Source organism: Diadema antillarum, unplaced genomic scaffold (genome assembly GCF_040938485.1).
Source record: "Diadema antillarum isolate AM-2024a unplaced genomic scaffold, OU_Dant_1.0 seq00000079_RagTag, whole genome shotgun sequence".
In the NCBI taxonomy this organism is placed as follows: domain Eukaryota; kingdom Metazoa; phylum Echinodermata; class Echinoidea; order Diadematoida; family Diadematidae; genus Diadema; species Diadema antillarum.
The window spans coordinates 4517225-4531426 of NW_027271172.1; positions in this window are offsets into that span (position 1 = coordinate 4517225).

A 14202-nucleotide genomic window follows, 5' to 3' on the forward strand; every position below is an offset into this window, starting at 1 on the left:
TCATTGTGATTTTGGACCAAAACGTAATGTCTTCTTAAGAACCTCTGCAATGCCATCCTGTCCTAACATTTGCTACACATCGTTATCTTTAGATTGGGGAAATGTCTTCACTATTCAATCGCAAATGATATACAGGATATTCTTCTAAATTGCATATAATTTGATGATTGATCTATTCGTTCCGTGAACATAGGTCTTTATGTTGCATGAACCCAAATAGCAATATTCGTTTAATCAATCCTCGATCACATTTCACAAGGAATTACTGTAAGACTTTTGAAAACATAAGAGGATAAACTGTTTTAACCATAAAAATGTATGACATAATGATTTTGCCAATACAGTACTGCAGATGTTTAAATGTGAGCTAAATACAAGTGTACTAAAAATAGAAATATCTTACAACTGAAATACCGCTTGTAATGGTTGGATTTGCGTGGTTGCTATAAAGGAAGCAGTAAATTATTTGTTTACAAGCAGCCACGCAACCGGCTGCCTCTCCGACGGACTTAGGAATGAAGGTTGAAAGAATTCACAGTATCTCCGTGGAAGGCATGACATGGGATATGGATATAATGCGGGACTTATGCATGCGCCTAATCAATTTTGTATGATGATAATGATGATGATGATGATGATGATGATGATAATAATAATAATAATAATAATAATAATAATAATAAATGAAATAATGATACTTGATACTGTAATACTACATTATACTTGCTGTACTGTAATCCCTCTAGCAGCTCCAGTATATACTGGGGATTAAAGACACATTGTGTTTCATTGGGAGGTGCCACAGTGATGATCTCCACGATAAAAGTGTGGATGCGCTGTGCGAGCAGTAAAATCTGAACACATCCTTCGTTAAAGGATGAGGGATCCAGAAGAAGGCGGCAAGGTTGTAGTATCTAATACAGGGGAGAGCAGCCTCTCTGAATGTTGTCGGGGGTGGTGGCATGCCCAACTTGACTAGGTAGGCGGTTCCAGATCCAAATTGTCTTTGGAAAGAATGAGTACTTGAATGCATCAATGATGACAATATTAATAATAATAAAATCATCATTATTGTTATTATCATTACTGTTACTTATTATTATCATCATCGTCATCATCGCTATTATCATCATTATCATTATAAGGCTACAGTCAAACCTGTCTTAGCGACCACCTGCCGTATATATAACCATTAAAACAATTTCCTCCGAGAAAAAAAAACATTTAAAAGAACTTCTCTAAAGCGGCCACCTGTCTATAACGGCCACTTTTTTCATCTTCCTTGGGTGGCCATTATAGACAGGTTTGACTGTATTGTCATTATCATCATTATCTAGTCATTATCATCGTCATTTATAGTAGTAAGTGGTATCATAGTAGAAGGAGACTCTATACACGTAGTAGCAGTGGCAGTCGTTTTATATAACATCAACATGGTCATCATTATCACTACAGCTATATAAGATCACCGTCAGCAATTCCTATCATATTATGCACGATTTCATACAGAGAAAATGCTCTCAGCCAATGTGGACTACTGAGCGAACGGCCTTGTCCCCAATCCTTCATTTCTACCACTTTTTTTTTTCTGTTCAGTTTTGGATGTTTCTTCCCGCATCCGTCCCTGAATGAAATAAAAAATGATGACACTACTCGATTTTGTGATTTATGGCACATGGCAACGACAATTCGACTATCAACAACACGCAGTATGATATTGCAAATGTGCCGGGGTTACCACAGATTACGTTTCCAGATATGTTGGCTGAAAGTCCTTCAATATTCGAAACAAAGTTGACTTTGGGCATGGATACATGATAAGACGTCATGCATTTTGTATCTTGCGATGTGAAAATGACAACTATTGGTATATTATTTATATGAGTCAATATCGTCAAGTCGAATCCAGTGAATCAGTGCACTCGACCACGCAGTGTCTGCATTTTGTGCTAGTCTACATCATTACTATAGTATGACGGGAGTGCAGTATCAATATATACATTTATGCTTTAAAACAAATGAACACGGAAATAATTCTTAACAGAGAAAGGAAAGGGAGAGAAAGGGAAATATATGGGGTTGGGGCTAGAGAGAAAGATAGGCTCCTATAGACATACGGGTGCACAAATCCGAGGGGCTAATTATGTTATTTGTTTTGTGATTTCTGTTTCTTTTTGGTTTACAGTTCTTTGATTCGAAAGTTCGTTAATCCAAAAACAAAACTGAAGTAAGGTTCGCAATTCTGAAAGTAAAAATAATGTTCGTTTCTCCGAAGGATCATTAATCCGAAAAAAAAAGATGAAATAAAGTTCGTAATTCCGAAGGTTCCGAGGGGAAAAAATAAGAACACGGTTCGTAATTCCGTAATTCCGTTCGTATAAACCTTCTCTCGATCCATTTTCGGATCAATGAACCTTCGGAATAACGCCATGCACATAACGTTCGGATTGACTAACCCTTTTTGATATTCTGGGTAACGAACAAGTACTTGAAGGTATAATACTAGGGAGTCTGTGTGTTTCGGGGAATAACGAACCTTCGGAACAACGAAATCACCCTTTTCTATATCATTATAGAGAAAAGAAAATGCTAGCAGAACTTTTTTTAAAACAAATTTTCTGAATCTCCAGCAGAACAGATTAAGAGCGAGAGCAGGTTAGATAGTGCAAGAAGATAAGATCTTATTCTATTCGAAAATTTTAATCCATGATGCAATACAGTCTTAATTTCTTTTTATCAAGTTATGTGTGTGTGCATGTGGCGGGGGGGGGGGGGGGGGGGGAGGGGGAGGAGAGGCCTCCGGCGGGGTCGACCATCCTTGATCAATAGGAGAACTTTTAAGTCCCTGGATGGGAGGGGGCGACGACCTCCAGAGCCCCCCCCCCCCCCCCCTCCGTTCCGCAGTCCCAGCAGGGACCCCAGTCCTGCAAGATCATGGCTTCAATGCAGCAGGTAAAATGCAGCATTTAATTGTAACGAAATGGGGCCTTATATACGACTGTAATCTATAGTTCATTCGAAGATAACATGGGCAATTAGCAGAGTTATCTAACGCATGGAATGAAATTATGTTCGATATTTAAAAAGAAGAAAAAATATAAAATGTAGATAAATCTTCACCTTCCCATAAGGTTTGTTGAAAGATAAAGAAAGAAAACACCCAAACACATAAAAATATTTTGTTTTGGCAACAAATTAGCCCTTTAAGAGTTACTATTGCTAAAACATTGAATCTTCAGACAAAGATGATGTGAGAGAAGCAAATTCTTCTTTAGTCTGATTGGTCAATTCTAAAAAGATTAAAATTGAAAAGGATGGTATAGTTTAGGTTCACATGGCACTTCAGGCTTCCAATTTTTTTTGTGTACATATATATATATATATACATATATACATATATGTAAAATATGAGAATATATGATATATATTATATATATATATATATATATATATATATATATATATATATCCCTAGTTGGCACCTTAGGGAGACATATTGGGGGAAGTGTCTTCATTAGGGAGACAACTGGTCATTAAGGAGACAATTTTCGTGTCTCCATTGCGTAAATTGCCATTGAACATGTATTTTAAAATTTGAATATAAAACAAATGGAAATGTCTTCCAAATGACCCATCTAGGAGTATATATATATCAATTTTGTATGATGATAATGATGATGATGATGATGATGATAATAATAATAATAATAATAATAATAATAATAATAATAATAATAATAATAATAATAAATGAAATAATGATACTTGATACTGTAATACTACATTATACTTGCTGTACTGTAATCCCTCTAGCAGCTCCAGTAATACCTACTGGGGATTAAAGACACATTGTGTTTCATTGGGAGGTGCCACAGTGATGATCTCCACGATAAAAGTGTGGATGCGCTGTGCGAGCAGTAAAATCTGAACACATCCTTCGTTAAAGGATGAGGGATCCAGAAGAAGGCGGCAAGGTTGTAGTATCTAATACAGGGGAGAGCAGCCTCTCTGAATGTTGTCGGGGGTGGTGGCATGCCCAACTTGACTAGGTAGGCGGTTCCAGATCCAAATTGTCTTTGGAAAGAATGAGTACTTGAATGCATCAATGATGACAATATTAATAATAATAAAATCATCATTATTGTTATTATCATTACTGTTACTTATTATTATCATCATCGTCATCATCACTATTATCATCATTATCATTATAAGGCTACAGTCAAACCTGTCTTAGCGACCACCTGCCGTATATATAACCATTAAAACAATTTCCTCCGAGAAAAAAAAAAACATTTAAAAGAACTTCTCTAAAGCGGCCACCTGTCTATAACGGCCACTTTTTTCATCTTCCTTGGGTGGCCATTATAGACAGGTTTGACTGTATTGTCATTATCATCATTATCTAGTCATTATCATCGTCATTTATAGTAGTAAGTGGTATCATAGTAGAAGGAGACTCTATACACGTAGTAGCAGTGGCAGTCGTTTTATATAACATCAACATGGTCATCATTATCACTACAGCTATATAAGATCACCGTCAGCAATTCCTATCATATTATGCACGATTTCATACAGAGAAAATGCTCTCAGCCAATGTGGACTACTGAGCGAACGGCCTTGTCCCCAATCCTTCATTTCTACCACTTTTTTTTTCTGTTCAGTTTTGGATGTTTCTTCCCGCATCCGTCCCTGAATGAAATAAAAAATGATGACACTACTCGATTTTGTGATTTATGGCACATGGCAACGACAATTCGACTATCAACAACACGCAGTATGATATTGCAAATGTGCCGGGGTTACCACAGATTACGTTTCCAGATATGTTGGCTGAAAGTCCTTCAATATTCGAAACAAAGTTGACTTTGGGCATGGATACATGATAAGACGTCATGCATTTTGTATCTTGCGATGTGAAAATGACAACTATTGGTATATTATTTATATGAGTCAATATTGTCAAGTCGAATCCAGTGAATCAGTGCACTCGACCACGCAGTGTCTGCATTTTGTGCTAGTCTACATCATTACTATAGTATGACGGGAGTGCAGTATCAATATATACATTTATGCTTTAAAACAAATGAACACGGAAATAATTCTTAACAGAGAAAGGAAAGGGAGAGAAAGGGAAATATATGGGGTTGGGGCTAGAGAGAAAGATAGGCTCCTATAGACATACGGGTGCACAAATCCGAGGGGCTAATTATGTTATTTGTTTTGTGATTTCTGTTTCTTTTTGGTTTACAGTTCTTTGATTCGAAAGTTCGTTAATCCAAAAACAAAACTGAAGTAAGGTTCGCAATTCTGAAAGTAAAAATAATGTTCGTTTCTCCGAAGGATCATTAATCCGAAAAAAAAAGATGAAATAAAGTTCGTAATTCCGAAGGTTCCGAGGGGAAAAAATAAGAACACGGTTCGTAATTCCGTAATTCCGTTCGTATAAACCTTCTCTCGATCCATTTTCGGATCAATGAACCTTCGGAATAACGCCATGCACATAACGTTCGGATTGACTAACCCTTTTTGATATTCTGGGTAACGAACAAGTACTTGAAGGTATAATACTAGGGAGTCTGTGTGTTTCGGGGAATAACGAACCTTCGGAACAACGAAATCACCCTTTTCTATATCATTATAGAGAAAAGAAAATGCTAGCAGAACTTTTTTTAAAACAAATTTTCTGAATCTCCAGCAGAACAGATTAAGAGCGAGAGCAGGTTAGATAGTGCAAGAAGATAAGATCTTATTCTATTCGAAAATTTTAATCCATGATGCAATACAGTCTTAATTTCTTTTTATCAAGTTATGTGTGTGTGCATGTGGCGGGGGGGGGGGGGGGGAGGGGGAGGAGAGGCCTCCGGCGGGGTCGACCATCCTTGATCAATAGGAGAACTTTTAAGTCCCTGGATGGGAGGGGGCGACGACCTCCAGAGCCCCCCCCCCCCCCCCCCTCCGTTCCGCAGTCCCAGCAGGGACCCCAGTCCTGCAAGATCATGGCTTCAATGCAGCAGGTAAAATGCAGCATTTAATTGTAACGAAATGGGGCCTTATATACGACTGTAATCTATAGTTCATTCGAAGATAACATGGGCAATTAGCAGAGTTATCTAACGCATGGAATGAAATTATGTTCGATATTTAAAAAGAAGAAAAAATATAAAATGTAGATAAATCTTCACCTTCCCATAAGGTTTGTTGAAAGATAAAGAAAGAAAACACCCAAACACATAAAAATATTTTGTTTTGGCAACAAATTAGCCCTTTAAGAGTTACTATTGCTAAAACATTGAATCTTCAGACAAAGATGATGTGAGAGAAGCAAATTCTTCTTTAGTCTGATTGGTCAATTCTAAAAAGATTAAAATTGAAAAGGATGGTATAGTTTAGGTTCACATGGCACTTCAGGCTTCCAATTTTTTTTGTGTACATATATATATATATATACATATATACATATATGTAAAATATGAGAATATATGATATATATTATATATATATATATATATATATATATATATATATATATATATCCCTAGTTGGCACCTTAGGGAGACATATTGGGGGAAGTGTCTTCATTAGGGAGACAACTGGTCATTAAGGAGACAATTTTCGTGTCTCCATTGCGTAAATTGCCATTGAACATGTATTTTAAAATTTGAATATAAAACAAATGGAAATGTCTTCCAAATGACCCATCTAGGAGTATATATATATCAATTTTGTATGATGATAATGATGATGATGATGATGATGATAATAATAATAATAATAATAATAATAATAATAATAATAATAATAATAATAATAATAATAATAATAAATGAAATAATGATACTTGATACTGTAATACTACATTATACTTGCTGTACTGTAATCCCTCTAGCAGCTCCAGTAATACCTACTGGGGATTAAAGACACATTGTGTTTCATTGGGAGGTGCCACAGTGATGATCTCCACGATAAAAGTGTGGATGCGCTGTGCGAGCAGTAAAATCTGAACACATCCTTCGTTAAAGGATGAGGGATCCAGAAGAAGGCGGCAAGGTTGTAGTATCTAATACAGGGGAGAGCAGCCTCTCTGAATGTTGTCGGGGGTGGTGGCATGCCCAACTTGACTAGGTAGGCGGTTCCAGATCCAAATTGTCTTTGGAAAGAATGAGTACTTGAATGCATCAATGATGACAATATTAATAATAATAAAATCATCATTATTGTTATTATCATTACTGTTACTTATTATTATCATCATCGTCATCATCACTATTATCATCATTATCATTATAAGGCTACAGTCAAACCTGTCTTAGCGACCACCTGCCGTATATATAACCATTAAAACAATTTCCTCCGAGAAAAAAAAAACATTTAAAAGAACTTCTCTAAAGCGGCCACCTGTCTATAACGGCCACTTTTTTCATCTTCCTTGGGTGGCCATTATAGACAGGTTTGACTGTATTGTCATTATCATCATTATCTAGTCATTATCATCGTCATTTATAGTAGTAAGTGGTATCATAGTAGAAGGAGACTCTATACACGTAGTAGCAGTGGCAGTCGTTTTATATAACATCAACATGGTCATCATTATCACTACAGCTATATAAGATCACCGTCAGCAATTCCTATCATATTATGCACGATTTCATACAGAGAAAATGCTCTCAGCCAATGTGGACTACTGAGCGAACGGCCTTGTCCCCAATCCTTCATTTCTACCACTTTTTTTTTCTGTTCAGTTTTGGATGTTTCTTCCCGCATCCGTCCCTGAATGAAATAAAAAATGATGACACTACTCGATTTTGTGATTTATGGCACATGGCAACGACAATTCGACTATCAACAACACGCAGTATGATATTGCAAATGTGCCGGGGTTACCACAGATTACGTTTCCAGATATGTTGGCTGAAAGTCCTTCAATATTCGAAACAAAGTTGACTTTGGGCATGGATACATGATAAGACGTCATGCATTTTGTATCTTGCGATGTGAAAATGACAACTATTGGTATATTATTTATATGAGTCAATATTGTCAAGTCGAATCCAGTGAATCAGTGCACTCGACCACGCAGTGTCTGCATTTTGTGCTAGTCTACATCATTACTATAGTATGACGGGAGTGCAGTATCAATATATACATTTATGCTTTAAAACAAATGAACACGGAAATAATTCTTAACAGAGAAAGGAAAGGGAGAGAAAGGGGAATATATGGGGTTGGGGCTAGAGAGAAAGATAGGCTCCTATAGACATACGGGTGCACAAATCCGAGGGGCTAATTATGTTATTTGTTTTGTGATTTCTGTTTCTTTTTGGTTTACAGTTCTTTGATTCGAAAGTTCGTTAATCCAAAAACAAAACTGAAGTAAGGTTCGCAATTCTGAAAGTAAAAATAATGTTCGTTTCTCCGAAGGATCATTAATCCGAAAAAAAAAGATGAAATAAAGTTCGTAATTCCGAAGGTTCCGAGGGGAAAAAATAAGAACACGGTTCGTAATTCCGTAATTCCGTTCGTATAAACCTTCTCTCGATCCATTTTCGGATCAATGAACCTTCGGAATAACGCCATGCACATAACGTTCGGATTGACTAACCCTTTTTGATATTCTGGGTAACGAACAAGTACTTGAAGGTATAATACTAGGGAGTCTGTGTGTTTCGGGGAATAACGAACCTTCGGAACAACGAAATCACCCTTTTCTATATCATTATAGAGAAAAGAAAATGCTAGCAGAACTTTTTTTAAAACAAATTTTCTGAATCTCCAGCAGAACAGATTAAGAGCGAGAGCAGGTTAGATAGTGCAAGAAGATAAGATCTTATTCTATTCGAAAATTTTAATCCATGATGCAATACAGTCTTAATTTCTTTTTATCAAGTTATGTGTGTGTGCATGTGGCGGGGGGGGGGGGGGGGAGGGGGAGGAGAGGCCTCCGGCGGGGTCGACCATCCTTGATCAATAGGAGAACTTTTAAGTCCCTGGATGGAAGGGGGCGACGACCTCCAGAGCCCCCCCCCCCCCCCCCCTCCGTTCCGCAGTCCCAGCAGGGACCCCAGTCCTGCAAGATCATGGCTTCAATGCAGCAGGTAAAATGCAGCATTTAATTGTAACGAAATGGGGCCTTATATACGACTGTAATCTATAGTTCATTCGAAGATAACATGGGCAATTAGCAGAGTTATCTAACGCATGGAATGAAATTATGTTCGATATTTAAAAAGAAGAAAAAATATAAAATGTAGATAAATCTTCACCTTCCCATAAGGTTTGTTGAAAGATAAAGAAATAAAACACCCAAACACATAAAAATATTTTGTTTTGGCAACAATTTAGCCCTTTAAGAGTTACTATTGCTAAAACATTGAATCTTCAGACAAAGATGATGTGAGAGAAGCAAATTCTTCTTTAGTCTGATTGGTCAATTCTAAAGAGATTAAAATTGAAAAGGATGGTATAGTTTAGGTTCACATGGCACTTCAGGCTTCCAATTTTTTTTGTGTACATATATATATATATATATATACATATATACATATATGTAAAATATGAGAATATATGATATATATATATATATATATATATATATATATATATATATATATATATATATATATCCCTAGTTGGCACCTTAAGGAGACATATTGGGGGAAGTGTCTTCATTAGGGAGACAACTGGTCATTAAGGAGACAATTTTCGTGTCTCCATTGCGTAAATTGCCATTGAACATGTATTTTAAAATTTGAATATAAAACAAATGGAAATGTCTTCCAAATGACCCATCTAGGAGTATATATATATCAATTTTGTATGATGATAATGATGATGATGATGATGATGATGATAATAATAATAATAATAATAATAATAATAATAATAATAATAATAATAATAATAATAATAAATGAAATAATGATACTTGATACTGTAATACTACATTATACTTGCTGTACTGTAATCCCTCTAGCAGCTCCAGTATAATACTGGGGATTAAAGACACATTGTGTTTCATTGGGAGGTGCCACAGTGATGATCTCCACGATAAAAGTGTGGATGCGCTGTGCGAGCAGTAAAATCTGAACACATCCTTCGTTAAAGGATGAGGGATCCAGAAGAAGGCGGCAAGGTTGTAGTATCTAATACAGGGGAGAGCAGCCTCTCTGAATGTTGTCGGGGGTGGTGGCATGCCCAACTTGACTAGGTAGGCGGTTCCAGATCCAAATTGTCTTTGGAAAGAATGAGTACTTGAATGCATCAATGATGACAATATTAATAATAATAAAATCATCATTATTGTTATTATCATTACTGTTACTTATTATTATCATCATCGTCATCATCGCTATTATCATCATTATCATTATAAGGCTACAGTCAAACCTGTCTTAGCGACCACCTGCCGTATATATAACCATTAAAACAATTTCCTCCGAGAAAAAAAAACATTTAAAAGAACTTCTCTAAAGCGGCCACCTGTCTATAACGGCCACTTTTTTCATCTTCCTTGGGTGGCCATTATAGACAGGTTTGACTGTATTGTCATTATCATCATTATCTAGTCATTATCATCGTCATTTATAGTAGTAAGTGGTATCATAGTAGAAGGAGACTCTATACACGTAGTAGCAGTGGCAGTCGTTTTATATAACATCAACATGGTCATCATTATCACTACAGCTATATAAGATCACCGTCAGCAATTCCTATCATATTATGCACGATTTCATACAGAGAAAATGCTCTCAGCCAATGTGGACTACTGAGCGAACGGCCTTGTCCCCAATCCTTCATTTCTACCACTTTTTTTTTCTGTTCAGTTTTGGATGTTTCTTCCCGCATCCGTCCCTGAATGAAATAAAAAATGATGACACTACTCGATTTTGTGATTTATGGCACATGGCAACGACAATTCGACTATCAACAACACGCAGTATGATATTGCAAATGTGCCGGGGTTACCACAGATTACGTTTCCAGATATGTTGGCTGAAAGTCCTTCAATATTCGAAACAAAGTTGACTTTGGGCATGGATACATGATAAGACGTCATGCATTTTGTATCTTGCGATGTGAAAATGACAACTATTGGTATATTATTTATATGAGTCAATATTGTCAAGTCGAATCCAGTGAATCAGTGCACTCGACCACGCAGTGTCTGCATTTTGTGCTAGTCTACATCATTACTATAGTATGACGGGAGTGCAGTATCAATATATACATTTATGCTTTAAAACAAATGAACACGGAAATAATTCTTAACAGAGAAAGGAAAGGGAGAGAAAGGGGAATATATGGGGTTGGGGCTAGAGAGAAAGATAGGCTCCTATAGACATACGGGTGCACAAATCCGAGGGGCTAATTATGTTATTTGTTTTGTGATTTCTGTTTCTTTTTGGTTTACAGTTCTTTGATTCGAAAGTTCGTTAATCCAAAAACAAAACTGAAGTAAGGTTCGCAATTCTGAAAGTAAAAATAATGTTCGTTTCTCCGAAGGATCATTAATCCGAAAAAAAAAGATGAAATAAAGTCCGTAATTCCGAAGGTTCGTTAATCCGAGGGGAAAAATAAGAATACGGTTCGTAATTCCGTAATTCCGTTCGTATAAACCTTCTCTCGATCCACTTTCGGATCAATGAACCTTTGGAATAACGCCATGCACATAACGTTCGGATTGACTAACCCTTTTTGATATTCTGGGTAACGAACAAGTACCTGTAGGTATAATACTAGGGAGTCTGTGTGTTTCGGGGAATAACGAACCTTCGGAACAACGAAATCACCCTTTTCTATATCATTATAGAGAAAAGAAAATGCTAGCAGAACTTTTTTTAAACAAATTTTCTGAATCTCCAGCAGAACAGATTAAGAGCGAGAGCGGGTTAGATAGTGCAAGAAGATAAGATCTTATTCTATTGTAATCCATGATGCAATACAGTCTTAATTTCTTTTTATCAAGTTATGTGTGTGTGCATGTGGCGGGGGGGGGGGGGGGGGAGGAGAGGTCTCCGGCGGGGTCGACCATCCTTGATCAATAGGAGAACTTTTAAGTCCCTGGATGGAAGGGGGCGACGACCTCCAGAGCCCCCCCCCCCCCTCCGTTCCGCAGTCCCAGCAGGGACCCCAGTCCTGCAAGATCATGGCTTCAATGCAGCAGGTAAAATGCAGCATTTAATTGTATCGAAATGGGGCCTTTATATACGACTGTAATCTATAGTTCATTCGAAGATAACATGGGCAATTAGCAGTTATCTAACGCATGGTATGAAATTATGTTCGATATTTAAAAAGAAGAAAAAATATAAAATGTAGAAAAATCTTCACCTTCCCATAAGGTTTGTTGAAAGATAAAGAAATAAAACACCCAAACACATAAAAATATTTTGTTTTGGCAACAATTTAGCCCTTTAAGAGTTACTATTGCTAAAACATTGAATCTTCAGACAAAGATGATGTGAGAGAAGCAAATTCTTCTTTCTGATTGGTCAATTCTAAAAAGATTAAAATTGAAAGGGATGGTATAGTTTAGGTTCACATGGCACTTCAGGCTTCCAAATTTTTTTGTACATATATATATACATATATGTAAAATATGAGAATATATGATATATATATTATATATATATACATATATATAATTATGATATATACATATATATATACAGACATATATATATATATATGTATACATATACATATATATATATATATATATATATATATATATATATATATATATATATATATATATATATACATATTACACATGTCCTGTGGATAAGAAAAAGCAAAGCTCGCCCAGGAATATGCTTCCAGCAACAAGCCGCGACAGCAGCAGCTGCGAGGGCGCCTTTACGTAACGACGGCGTAAACAATAGGACTGCACACGCATTGTGAGCGTCGTCCACACTCATCGAGCTATATAGCTGAGCTAAATAGGGTGCACGTACATATTATGTACAGCGTTCTACTCCGTTTCGAGCCAGTATACCCCTCGGGCTCCGCATAGCAGCTCAGCCATCTAATACAGTTCTGCTCTGCATGCTGCAGTTGACTTGATAAGTTTACTGTATTGAAGTATTGACAGGTGATGAAATCGAAACCGTCAGATATTCAGGAAGAAGACAGTCACAGTATTTCTTCGCTTTCGAAGGGCCATTTTTTGGCACCTTGTAATTCCGACGGTCGTAGCGTTTCATTATCGATCGTTCACCATTACAGATGGGAGCCCACCTGTTATACAAGCGTATATCTGCGGTACAGGTGTATAGTCCTATGTAGGGTAACATCGACCAGGTCGCTCTTCCCACCTCCCTGCATCGACACTTGTAGGTGAGTTTTATGTGGTAGGCCTATATTGGTAGTTGGTTTTCTGTAGTTCCGTGGTAATGTAAGAATATACCGTCGGTATACTTCCTATGCCATGTTATTACTTTCTAGTACTCGTATACATCGTTATAGACTTTAAAATTATGTCGAGAGTCAAGAATGCTGTGTCCTGTTATGTCAAGACAATCGAGATGCCCATGATCCGAAGAGGGAGGAGCAAGCAACTAACATACATGAAGACGTAGACGTATACACTGGCACCCGAATGGTATAATTACTTTTTTTTTATAGATATAATACGGGCACAATAGAGCCTCCAGAGGTAGAGGTATATAGCCTGGAGATGAAGAGAGAGTTTTTAGGAGAGAGATTCATTCAGTCTTTGATAAGATTATGATATATGCTTCTCATTTCATGATATGCTTCTCATTTTATGCTTCTCATGTCATGAGAATAGAATCTTCAAATTCTCGATTTCCCCCCTAATTTTCAAAATGATAGAAATGATTACAGGGATATGTACACTGATGGCCACTGCTTGAACCGCAAGGCTGAACTATATACTTGATTATGTTTATTTAGGAACAATTAGAGCGAGTACATAACAGTCCCCTTCTCCAAGTGCTGCAGATTTTGTTCATGAGTCACCTGAAAACGAATGACGATTTTATGAAGAATATTTCTGACAATACTGAAATAAATATGGATGTATCTGCATGTAAACTGATGGAAATTGGTGTGAAATTCAAATGCATGCAGTGGGATGTGTATGCTGCATCCGAATGGAACTGTTTAGAGCTGAGACTTGGTCTATTTCTAGCGGGAAACGTATCGGGGTGGAGCTTTCCTTTTGCCGAAACTCAA